Raw genomic sequence first — 12961 nt, 5'->3', positions numbered from 1 at the left:
AGATTCTTTATAAGTAGATATACTTTATCCCCTTTTTTTTTAGCTAAGGTGCTATTTTTTATTTCTAGTTTATATATAAAATACTTTACTATTAAGCTTTCTTAAGGTTTTCTTAGAGTTTATTATATATTTTTTTATATTATCTACTATATCTATGGCTTCTTTTACGTTAATATTTGTTAGTAGTTATTAGTTAAAGAGATTTAGATATTTTCTATATATAGTATAGTAAGGTGTTTGCTTTATTACTATTAATACCTTATTATTATATACTAATTATGCCATAGGTAATAGTAAAACCTAGTTATTTTTTTACTTATTATAGTATATTTATAGATACGTTTCTATAGTTTAATTTATTCTTTCTATTTTTCTATCTATCTATAGATAATATACTATAGATAGTTTTTATTTTATTCTAATAAGTACTATAAATATTATCTAGAAGTTTAATATAAAGAGTTTGTCTCTATTACTAATAATTATCTTTAGAATACTATAGTGTCTAACCTACTTATCTTAAAAGATAAGCTAGTTCTTTAGCTATTATATTCTTTAGGCATAGAATTAATTCGATATAGCTCGTAAATTAATATATAATTACTAAAATGCTATTATATAAGGTTTTTGTGGCTAGGTTAATTAAGTCTAGTATTTCTATAATAAAGTCTATAGCGATGTCTTTAAAAGGTGCTATTAGTATTCTAATTAGTTATATTTCTCTATACTTAAGGTGTGTGCTATATTTATTCTTTTAGTATTCTATATATTTTTAGATATACTTAGTTATAGCCTCTTTTATTCCTCTAAATATATAATTTTGTTATATAAGTTCTATTATTTTCGTAATGCCTAGGTGTCTATACGTTAGGTTATTATAGTATTATCTAATAATCTTAGTTTATAGTTATTTTAGTACTTCTTAGTTAATAACTAAGAGTTAGTTAAGTTCTACTATTAGTTTAAGAGATCTATTTTTATTTCTATAAAGAATTACTAAGTAGGTCTTAACCTTTTCTTCTACTAGATTACTTTATCTACTAAGTGCGTCTACTTATCCGTTTTCTTTTCCTACTATATAGATAATTTTAAACTTATACTATCTAGTGGTCTATAATTATCTTTATTATTATAGTGTTAGTTCCTTTATTATTGTAAACCTAAGTAGGTTTTTATAATCCGTGTAGATTTCTAGTATTAAATAGCTAAGAGTATAGATTCTCTAGTGTTTTAAGACTTTAATAATAGTATAGAGTTCTTTATTATATATATTATATTATGTTTCTACGTTATTAAACTTATATAAGTAATAAGTAATTAGGTACTATTTACTATTTTATTCTTACTTTGCGTATGCTCCTAGTATAAGATTACTTATATTAGTTTCGAATTATAGTAGTTTATTACTCCTAAAATAAACGAGAACTAGTTCTATAATATATACTATTTTAAGAAGTTAGAATAATATTCTACACTTATTTATCTATTTAAAAGGCGTATTCTTTCTAGTAAGGTTTATTAATAGTATTATAACCTTTACGTAATCTTTAATAAACTATTAATTAAATCTATAGAATTCTAAGAATTCTTAGATATTCTTTATAGTTTTTAGTATAGGCTAGTTTCTAATACTCTCTATTTTACTTAGTACTATCTTAATTTCTTTAGTAGTAATAACGTATCTAAAAAATTTAAGTTATTTAATATTAAATTAGTATTTCTTAAGTTTAATCCTTAAGTGTATTTTATCTAGTGCTTTTAGTACTATCTATATATACTTAGTATAGTTAGATTTATTCTTAGAAAAGATAAGAATATTATTTATATATATAATAATAAATATATCTAAGTGTTTATAGAGTATATTATTAATAAGTGCTTAAAAGGTTACTAGTGTATTAGTAAGTCTAAAAGGTATTACTAGGTACTTAAAGAGTCTATAGTGTAATTAAAATACTATCTTCTATTCTTTATCTTTCTTTATTCTAATTAGGTAGTATCTATCTCTTAAGTCTATTATTATAAAGACTTTTACCCTTAAGAGTCTATCTCTAAGCTCTAAGATATTAGGTAATAGGTATCTATTTTTAATTATTATATTATTAATTACTTAGTAGTTAATATATAGTTTATCTAATCTATCCTTCTTTTTAATAAATATAAAAGGACTTACTACTAGTAACTTTAATAGTCTAATATATCCTTTTACTAGGTTTATTTTAATAAATTTATATTCTTTTTAGAGTTCTTCTCCTATTTTACTATATAGTAGTCTAAAGGGTGGCGTCTTCCCTTCTTCTAGGTTAATTATATAATCTTAGGGTTAATATTCTAGTAGGTTTACTTTTCCTTTCTTTTCTATAAATATATATATCTATACTTTATACTCTCTTAGTACTTCTAAGGGTGTACTTTCTTTCTTCTTCTTATACTTTATAACTTAGTAGTTCCTACTAGCGTCTACTAAGGGTAATTTCTATTTTTTAACTTTCTATTATAAGTCTATATTATTAATAACACTCTTATCCGCTATTAATCTCTATTATTATATAGGCTTAGCTTATAATGCATATTTATAGTGTTCTAAAAATAGCGTTCTTAAACCCTAATTAATGTGTAGGTTATACTTCCTTAACTAGGGTAATCCTAATATAATATTATACCTAGATCTATCTAGTATATTAAGTGTGATTATCTCCCTATATCTATAGATCTAAAGTATAGTAGTAACTTTATAAGTAATATATAGCGTGTTTAGTATTTAACTTCTATTTATAATATAGATAGGATAAGCTTTGTCCTTAAGTATTAGCTAGAGTCCTACTTATAGTACTACTTCTTAGAATATAAAGTTTTCTAATATGCTTAAATCTAATAGTGCCTTAATCTATGTTTTATTAAGCTAAACTAGTAGCTTAATTAATACCTTATTATTAATAGTATTTAATTCTCTAATAGTATCCTTTTACCTATCTATAGGTCTTTAAGGGTTTCTTAGGCCTTAGGGGCTAGGATTTAGTCTAAAAAAAAACTATTCTTAGGAGCTAGGTAGTCTATATTTTCTTTTTATTATTCCTTTTACCCCTACCCTTCTTTTCTTTTACTATAGTTATTCTTCTACTATAGTTTCTCTTTAGAAGCTTTACCTTTCTACGCTATACTTATTTCTATATAAATGTTAATAACTATCCTTAGTTAGTTAGGGTTCTTACTAAATCTATAGATATGCTTATTATCCTAGTGTCTACTATAGTTAATATTTAAGTAAGTTTACTATCTATCCTAGGTGTATATTCTATTATAGAGCGTACTAGTTGCTATATTTTATACGTTATTTATACTTAGAAAGTATAATCTTTCTTACTTATCCTATAAATGTTTATTATATTTATTAATTAGGTAATTATACTATTCCTAGTAGTATTATTATTTATTTAGTAGTTATTTACCTCTATATAGCTCCTTAGCTCTATAGTAGGTTAGGCACTAGTCGTGTTTATATTTAATCTATTAGATATTTAAGTGCCATAGGTTTTAGTGGTCTAGGTAGTACTTTTATAAATAATCTAAGTTCTTATTATAGAAGTGTTTACTAGGGTCTTATTATATATATCTATAATCTACCTATTACCTATCCTCCTTTATAATAATTTCTAGTTAGCGTTTATTATAAGCTTCTAGTAGTATAGAGAATAATAGTAAGATTATTATAGGTAATAATAATATATCTCTATCTTATAGTTAGATTAGTGGTTTATCTAAGTATTCCTATATATTTACTCTATTAGTAAAGATTACTTCTTTACCTTTAAACTATAGGTAAGGTATTAGTATCTACTTAACTTTCTTATCTACTATTTTAGATTGTTCCTCTTCTAGGTCCTTATAGAGTTGTGAATTAGTTAATAATTCTAATCTAGATTTATTATTAAGTATAAGGTTATTAATAGTATCTATAATAGTCTATTCTTTATTCTTAATTTCCTTAGTTAGGACGGTAAGTACATTTAACTACCTAATAACCTTATTCTTAGATCTATAGTTCCTAGTAATATAGCCTAGTTTACTATATATAAAATATATATAAGTCTTAGTCCCCTAGTGTTAGGTTCTATCTAAGATATACGTATTAGGCTTATAAAAGCCTAGTTCTTTTTCTTTTCCTTTACCTAAGTAGTTAAACTAGATATCTTCTATTAGCTAGTATCTATAGGAGTCTTATAATGCGTATTAAGGTCCTTTTAGTAGTACCCTATAGACTATAGGTACTAGTTATCTAAAACTAATATTTTTAGGTTACGTTAAAATTTCTATTATAATATAAACCATTCTCTATTAATCCTAATTAATTTATTATATAATTTATTAAGGGTTCTAATAATTCTACTACTACGTAGAAGTTCTTCTTATAGAGGTTTCTTAAGACCTTATTTATATATTATTATTAATAACTTATTATCCTAGTTAAGTTATATAGCGTTCTTATAGAACTCTACTATATACTTAGCTACTAATTATTATTATATTATAGTTTAAATATTTTATACTATAATAGGTACCTTATTAGTAATTCTAAATATCTATTTAAGATATTTCTTAAAGTTAGTATAGTTTTTAATAATATTAACTACGTCTATATAGTTATTTACATATTCCTTATCTTTATTATCGTAGTCTATTTCTAGATACTTAGTTATATAGGGTTAAATCTATTCTCTAGTATTACCTTATATATAAGTAGCTACGAAGATAATCTTTTATTTATCTTTAGGTTATTTATTAAGTTTAAAGAAGTAGAGGTCTAACTAAAGAAGCTAGATATTAGTATACTTTCTATTACTATAATATAAATTAGGTTTATATACTTTACTCTTAGAGTTACCTATTAGAGTAATAGTATTATTATCTAAAACTATAGAAGAAGTAGGAGTCCTTATAGTTATATTAAGGGTATTTAAGATATTAAATCTAAATAGGTAGCTAATCCTAAATAGGTTAGGATTAGTTCTTAGGTAAGACTTACTAAGGGAAGGAAGAAGGGGTTCTTATTAATATAGAAGTATCTTATAAAGTATAGTAAGTTAATAAGGAAGGCCTAAGTAAATCTAAATAATAGATTAAAACTTAGGTTAAATATAAGTATAAAGGTTTATCCTTATATTCCTATATAGGGATCTTACTTAGTTGCTTAGGAGCCCTAAATAACTAAATAGGTTACGTAATAGTTCTTAGCTACTTAGGTGTTTAGGAACCCTAAGTAGCTAAGTAAGTTATATAACTACTATCTAAGTAACTTAGCGTATCTTTATCTTATTATAACTCTAGTCGTTATATCTTCTACCTTTATAAGCGCCCAAACTTCCCCACCGTTATCTAGTTTATAATATATAGGTAGTACTAGCTACTCTAGATATAACTACTACCTTCTATCTATAGAGTTTTTATAAATAAACTAAATTATTAACTAATTAGAGTATAATATACCCCTATTTTTTACCTATAGAATATCTATCTATAGGGTGCTAGAGCCTAAACTATAGAAAGTATAAAATTTATTTAAACTATAAAATACCTTATTCTTTAAGTACTATAATCTCTACCTATAACCTTATACCCTAGTAATATAGAAACGTACCCTTAATACTAAATATTTTTAGTATTTTAAAGAAGCTCTAAATACTCTTTATAATAGAATAAATTCTTAAGGTAATAACTAGAGTATCTAAAAACTACTACCTTTTAATATCTATAATATCTTTATAGGCTCTTTAGCTAGAACTAAATTTTTACTATTAGTATCTTTTTCTACTAATTTATTTAGTCTTAAGGCTTACTTTACTTCTTTTTTTTTATATTAATATTATTTATAATTCTAAAGCTATACTAGCTAAAGGTAAACCTTACTATTATAATAGCTAAAAAGCCCTTAGTTATTTAACCTACTTTAAGTAAATAATAGGTAATTAGACTTTTACTCTATTAAAGTAGTAACTTACTAAATTTAATTTTAAAACGTACTAAGTATATATAGACTTATATACTAAATAAGTAGCTTTTAGCCTATTACCCTATAAAGCTACCTATAATAAGTTAAGTAATAATATTACCTAGCGTAGCTAGTAGCCTAATATTATAATCCTATAGAAGAATAGTAGATAGATAAAGATACCTAGTAGGGAAGAGCTAATAAGGCTAGGGGCTAATATATTATAGAATACTAAGGGACTAGAAGGGTTAGGTTAGTAAATATATATGTAATGGGGCCTCTAGGACTCTATTACTAGACGTGGCCCTATTAGGGTTCTAGTGAGAGATAAGTAGCGTGTAGGGTAGTATAGATTACGTAGGGTATAAATATTAATTAATTACTACTATAAGAGTGTATTACTAAAGACTTAAGAGTAATCTTCTATAAGGAAACTAGATATAGAGAACTATATTATAGATTAATAATAAAGGCTTACCTAGTGGTAATCTATTATCTCTATATACTACTATCTAATAGTGGCTCTATAGGCTCTATCTATAGATTCTATAGATCTAGGCTCTATGGCTCTATTTTATAGATCTATAGATCTAATTACGTAACTTCCTTACATATCTATATTATACTTAGTATCTAACCTATAATTATATTCTTCTCCTATATAATCTAATTAGTTACTACTATTATTAACGTAAGTCCTATAATTCTATTATAGCGTAGTAGCTATAATACTATCTCCCCCTTCTAAGTCTTTAGCCTAAAGATTAATCTATTATAGGGGTAGTGCTATATTAGTAGGGTAAGCCCTATTATAAGTTAGGTTATTATTACCCTCTATGCCTTCTTATAAAACTAATAAACGACTTACGCTTACTAATAAAATTAGTTATTATAGATTCCTTACTATACCTTACTCTTACTATAATTAGTTAAAAATTCCCTATAAGCTTTCTCTACGTAATATGCCTAGGCATTCTACCTATAAAGCTTATATTTATTTAAATGTCTATAGTTCTTATAATATTAATAGTATCTTAGTAGCTAAGAGTATATTATCTACTACTATTATTCTATCTATACTAATTATTTATAGTATATAACACTAGTCGCTCCTAAGCTAAAATTTAAGCTAAACTTATTAAGGCTAAGAAAGCTTAGGAGGAGATTCTAGATGCCCTTACTACTACCTAAGTAAAGGTATTATAGTTATAGAAATAGAAAGAGCTTCTTAATAAATAGGAGGATTATTAGTTAGCATTCCTAGAGGCTAAATTAGATTAGAAAGAAGTAGAGCTAAAAGCTACTAGTCTATAGAATAGTCCTAAGGAGGGTAAAGTAGTTTCTTAAAATACTACTTATACCTTCTCTAATAGTAGCGTTCTTTATAATTTACTATAAGGTAGTTTAACTCTTAGTCTAATGTCTCTAGGCTTTCTTTAAAAGATTAGTTTAACTAAAATTCTTCTAACTTCTTAGGGTAGCTAAGATTACTTTCTAGTTCCTAGGTATTATCCTATAGGTTTCCCTTTTTATTACGTCCTAGCCATTTAACCTTATAGTAGTTCTAACTATTTACTAGTTAGTATCTATTAATACTTACTACTTCCTATTCTTCTTACTATTCTCCGTACGTGTCTACCTTATAAACTATAGGTTCTACGTCTTATAGTGCTTTTTCTAACAAAGCTACGTAGAATACTAGGTATATTTTTATGTTATTTAGGAGGCGTAGTTTAAACGAAACTAGGGTAATCTATTTAAGGACTTTATATAGTTTAATTTTTAGATAGTCTAGTTTATTTAATAGTTATTTACTAGTAATATTTTTTTATAGTAGTTAGACTTTCTCTCCCTTCTCTAGTGTAGGCGTAGGCTTATACTTAAGATTATAGTATTTACCTATTTTTCCTTATAGGAATATAGCATCTTATTAGAGTTAGGTATAGATTTATATAATTTCCTTTACCTAATCTTCTCTATCTACGCTCTAGGATCTTATTATCCTAGGCACTTAATAAGCTACTAGGTTAAATCTATAGTTTACAAAGAATAGTAAGACTCTAGTAGCACTATATTATAAGCTATTATAGGCTAACTATGCTATAGGGAGTAACCCTACCTAGTTATTTTATTAGTAGTTTAGGTAATATCTAAGGAACTATTCTACTATCTAGTTTATTCTTTTAGTCTAGCCATCTATTTATAGATAGTATGCCGTAGATATACTATATTTAATACCTATAAGAGTAAATGCTATTTACTAGAATTTAGATATAAAGCATATATCTCTATTAGTAATAATCTTATTAGAAGTACTATACTACACTATTACTATAGAGGTAAATTAGAACGCTACGTATTCTACCTTACTAACTTTCTTATATAGTAAGAAGTAAGCGTATTTAGTTATCTTATTAATAATAACCATTATTTTATTATATTTAACCTTATTATCTAGGTCTCTAGACTTTAGTAATCTAGTTATAAAGTCTATTATAATAACTCCCTATAGTCTATTTAGTACTTCTATAGGTTATAATTATCTATATAGTGCATATCTATTAGGTTTATTTCTATAGTAGTCTATATAATCCCTAAGGACTTCCGTAACTACCTACTAGGCTTAAGGGAAGTAGTAGTCCCTTATTAGTTATTCTAGTATTTATTTAATTCCTTAGTGGCCGTGTACTAGCACCTTATAGAATTATTATATAAATTCCCTCTAGATTTTTACTAGTATAAAAATCCTATTAAAGACTTTATATACATTATCTTTATACTTTATTCCTACTAGTAAGTGGCTTATACTTTCTTTATTAATTATAGTTTCCTTCTAGATCTAATTAAGCCATACACTACTTTATATTTCTATTATTACTATAAGTTTAGGTATATTATATACAATAGTACTATTAGCATTAAACTTAAGTAAGGCCCCTAATACTTTTACCTTTTCTTAGAGGTCTGGTCGTCTACTTAGGGTATTAGCCCTAAGGTTTTCTATTCCTCTAGTATATATAATCTTAAAGTTATATATTAATAAGGTCTATGCCTATCTTACTTACCTAGGGGTAAGGGCTTTATTAGTTATAAATCCTATTAGGTTCTTATAATCTAAGAATATAGGTGTCTAATATTTAGTTCCTTAGAAATATATTCTCTATTCTTTAAAAGCTTTAACTATTACTAGCATTTCCTTATTATAGATATTATAGTTAAGCTTTATAGCCTTTATTTTTTAGGAATAATAGCTATATAGGTATTTTTTGTCCATTTTTAGGTCTTACTAGAGTAAGCATACTCCTATAGTAAAATTTAACGCGTTAGTTTTAAGTATTACTAGGTAACGTAGGTTAAAGATCTATAGAATAGGTTCCTTTATAAATTCTTCTTTTAGCTAATCTATTACTTATTAGTACTTATCTATCTACTTAAAAGGAACTTCCTTCCTTATTAACCTTATAAGTGGTTCTATAATCCTAGTCTACCCTAGGATAAACTTTCTATAATAATTATAAAATCCTAGGAAGGACTAAATATCTTTAATATACTTAGGGGTTCCCTACTTAGAGACCTCCTATAGTTTAGTTTATTTAATCTTAAGCTTCCCTAGTTTAATTATAAACCCTAGAAAGATAGTCTAGGTAATATAGAACTTATATTTCTTAAGCTTAAGGTATAGTTTAGCCTTATTTATTTATTTAAGCACTTCCTTAACATACTCTTTATACTATTATCTATCTATTAAATAGATTAGTATATTATTTAGGTATACTATTACGTACTCTCCTAGGCACCCTCTTAAGACAGTATTAATTTATTATTAAAATACTACTAGGGCATTAGTAAGTCTAAAGGGCATAACTTTATATTTAAAGAGTCCTAGCTTAGTTTAGAAGGCCATTTTCTATTCCTTACCTTTCTTTATCCTAATTTAGTAGTATGCATTTTTAATATCTAAGTATATAAAGATCTTTATATCTTATAACTAATCTTATAGGTCTAAGATTAGTAGTAATAGGTATTAATCCTTCTTAGTTATAGTATTAGTTTTCCTAAAATCTATATAAAACTATAGTTTAGGGTTATCTTTCTTCTCTATAAACGTGACTCTATAAGCCATAGAAGATTTAGAAGGTTAAATATATCCTTATTTAAGGTTATTTTTAATATATTATTTAGTAACCTTAAATTCCTTTTCTATAGTCTTATAAACTAGTTCCTATATAGGTTATTTTCCTTCTTCTAGTTTAATTTTATAATCCTAGTCTATATATTCTAGTAAGTAATCTTCTAGTTTGTTAAAAATGTCTGCGAATTCCTAGTACTATTCTAGGATACCTAGAATTCGTTCCTTACTAGCGGCTAGCTAATAGGGGTACTTAATTCTTCTAGTTTCCTAATAGATAATTAGATTAACTTACCTTAACTATAGTATTCTAAGGATTATATCCTATTAGTTATCTATTTTAGCCAAATCTATAACAAAATTGTTAATTATTAATCTATTTAATAGGAAAGTACCTAGTGTGGTTTCTATATTAATTTATTCCTAGAACGGCAGCCCCTTAATATTATATAGGGTCTATTATTCCTTTTTATTTATATAGTAGAGCCCTTCTTCTTCTATAAAGTTTTTTAATATAAAGTTTTAGGTAGCTCTACTATTAATTATAGCTTAGATAGGTCTCTCTTAGTATTCTCTATTAAGTGTTATATGTGGCCTAAGTATCCCTCTAAGGGCTTTCTTACCCTTTAGCTAATACTTAGTCTAGATTTTTATTGCCACGTGCTTTAGGCACTTATTTTCTAGGTATTTATACTATAGTTATCCCTTAATACACTTATGTAGTAGAAGGGGTCCTAGAGCTAGTACTAGGTATTTACTAACCTTCTTTTCTAGATACTATCCGTATACTTTATCCCTTTAGATAAGGTTATTATGTAGTTTATCTATTATTTAGATTAGGAAGGCACGGTATTTTTTCTTTAGTACTAGGTGTATTAGATAGTTATCTACTATATATAATATCTATAAGAGTTTATAATACGCTAGATATTTAGTTAGTATTTAGGGGTTATCCCCTTCTATAGGTTTAATTTTATTCTCTAAACATTCTTCTTTAATTAGAATCTAGTATTTTATTATAATTTAGGGTATATATACTTTATCTACCTATCTAATTTTATTAGCTATTTAAGCCTAGGTTTAGCTGTCTAGCATCTTCGCTGCTAGAATTATATTCCTTTTAACCTACTTATTAAAGCTAGTAAACTTAGTATTCCTTAGGAACTAGATCTTTTAGTTCTTATAAACTTTATAGATTATTTCTCTATATAAGTTTCTATAGTAAAAGCGTATTCCCTTAATTTATTATCTAAAATTAGCCAACCTAATTATCTTAGCCACTTTAAGGGCTAGTCCTTCTAGCTAGAAGTACTCTATTCCTCTAATATAGACGTTCTTTCTAGAAGATATAGGTGCTTCTTATATAGGTAATAAGGAGAAAGGTTCTTCTCCTTAGAGAGTTAACTAGGATAGGGTATTAATTAATTTATCTAAACTACTTTCCTATTCCTTATCCTCTAACTTACTATTTAAGTCGCTTATATTAAAGAATCCTAGGATTTAGGTATTTTATTCCTTAAACTATAGAGTTATTTATCCTTCTTAGGTTACCACTAACTTTTCGCCTATTAGCTAGTATCCTATATCTTTCTTTATCTTTATATATAATATATATATATCCTAGGAGTACTTAGCCTAATAAGTAGCCTTATATTTCTTACTACTAGCTAGTTTCTCCTTAGTATCCCTTAAGGTTTCCTATTTCCTTAGTTCCTCTTTAGTACCCTTTATAGACTTATCCTAGCTTTTACTTAGGTAGTTCCTAGCTATATAACCCTTCTTACTATAGCTAAAGTAGGCGTCTTCTTTACGTTACTTTTCTTTTATTATATCCTAACTTAATCCCTTTTCTTTATTAGTATCTAAGACTATTAGGTCCTCTTTATTATAGATTTTATAGTTTTAGCTACTTATACTATATCTACTCCCTTCCTTATTATCTTATTTCTATAAGAATAACTCGTCGTCTACTTAGACAGCTTATTTAATTATTATAGGTAGAGTTATTAGCTTCTCTATTCTAATTATTTTATACCTAATATCTAACTTTAATTCTTTATAGAACCTTTATATTAGGGCCCTTTTTCTATAGTCTAAGACCTTATTAGCTAGCTACTTAAATGCTAATACATAAGCTACCACTATCTTAGTTTATTAGAGTTTTAAAAGTTTTTATTTGGCTATGTATTCTATATTAATATTACTAAAGGTTAGCTATAGTTTTTCCTTAAAGTAAGTATAGCTTACAAAGATAAGGTTAGTTTCTATTTTCTAGTTATTAACTTAGCTTATCCTCTAATCTATAAGGTAACTATTAAACTAGTCTATTACTTTTCTAGTAAAGTAGGTTACTATATAGGCTACCTTCTAGTCTTCTTCCCTAAGATATTCTTAATTTAGATCTAGGTAAAGAGATATTAAGGCTAGGAATCCCCTAAGTTTAGTTTAAGTACTATTAAACTTTTCTAGATCTATAAGTTTTAGTAGTTTATTTCTTATTTAGAGTTCTATCTACTAGATTTATTTCTTTATAGTGTTATTAGCTCCTCCTACTATTCCTTCTAATATAACTCTTACTTACTTAACTAATTACTTATAAGCTTCCTTAGCCCTAGTATTCTCTTTATTAAGGTAGTTAAGTTATTCCTTTATCTAGACTAGGTCTATTAGGTCTAATAATGTTAGTTAGTTTACTATAGGAGCTATTATTAATACTAGTAATCTAGGTATATACCTATAGAGACTCTTAAGATATAATTATTAAAGTGTAATAGGGCCTCTAGGACTCTGTTACTAGACGTGGCCCTATTAGGGTTCTAGTAAGAGATAAGTAGCGTGTAGAGTAG

The sequence above is a fragment of the Didymosphaeria variabile genome (genome assembly GCF_027946475.1).
Source record: "Didymosphaeria variabile strain IMI 356815 chromosome Unknown scaffold_1, whole genome shotgun sequence".
Taxonomy (NCBI): domain Eukaryota; kingdom Fungi; phylum Ascomycota; class Dothideomycetes; order Pleosporales; family Didymosphaeriaceae; genus Didymosphaeria; species Didymosphaeria variabile.
The sequence above is the reverse complement of the archived record's forward strand: the minus strand, read 5'-3'. Positions refer to the sequence as shown.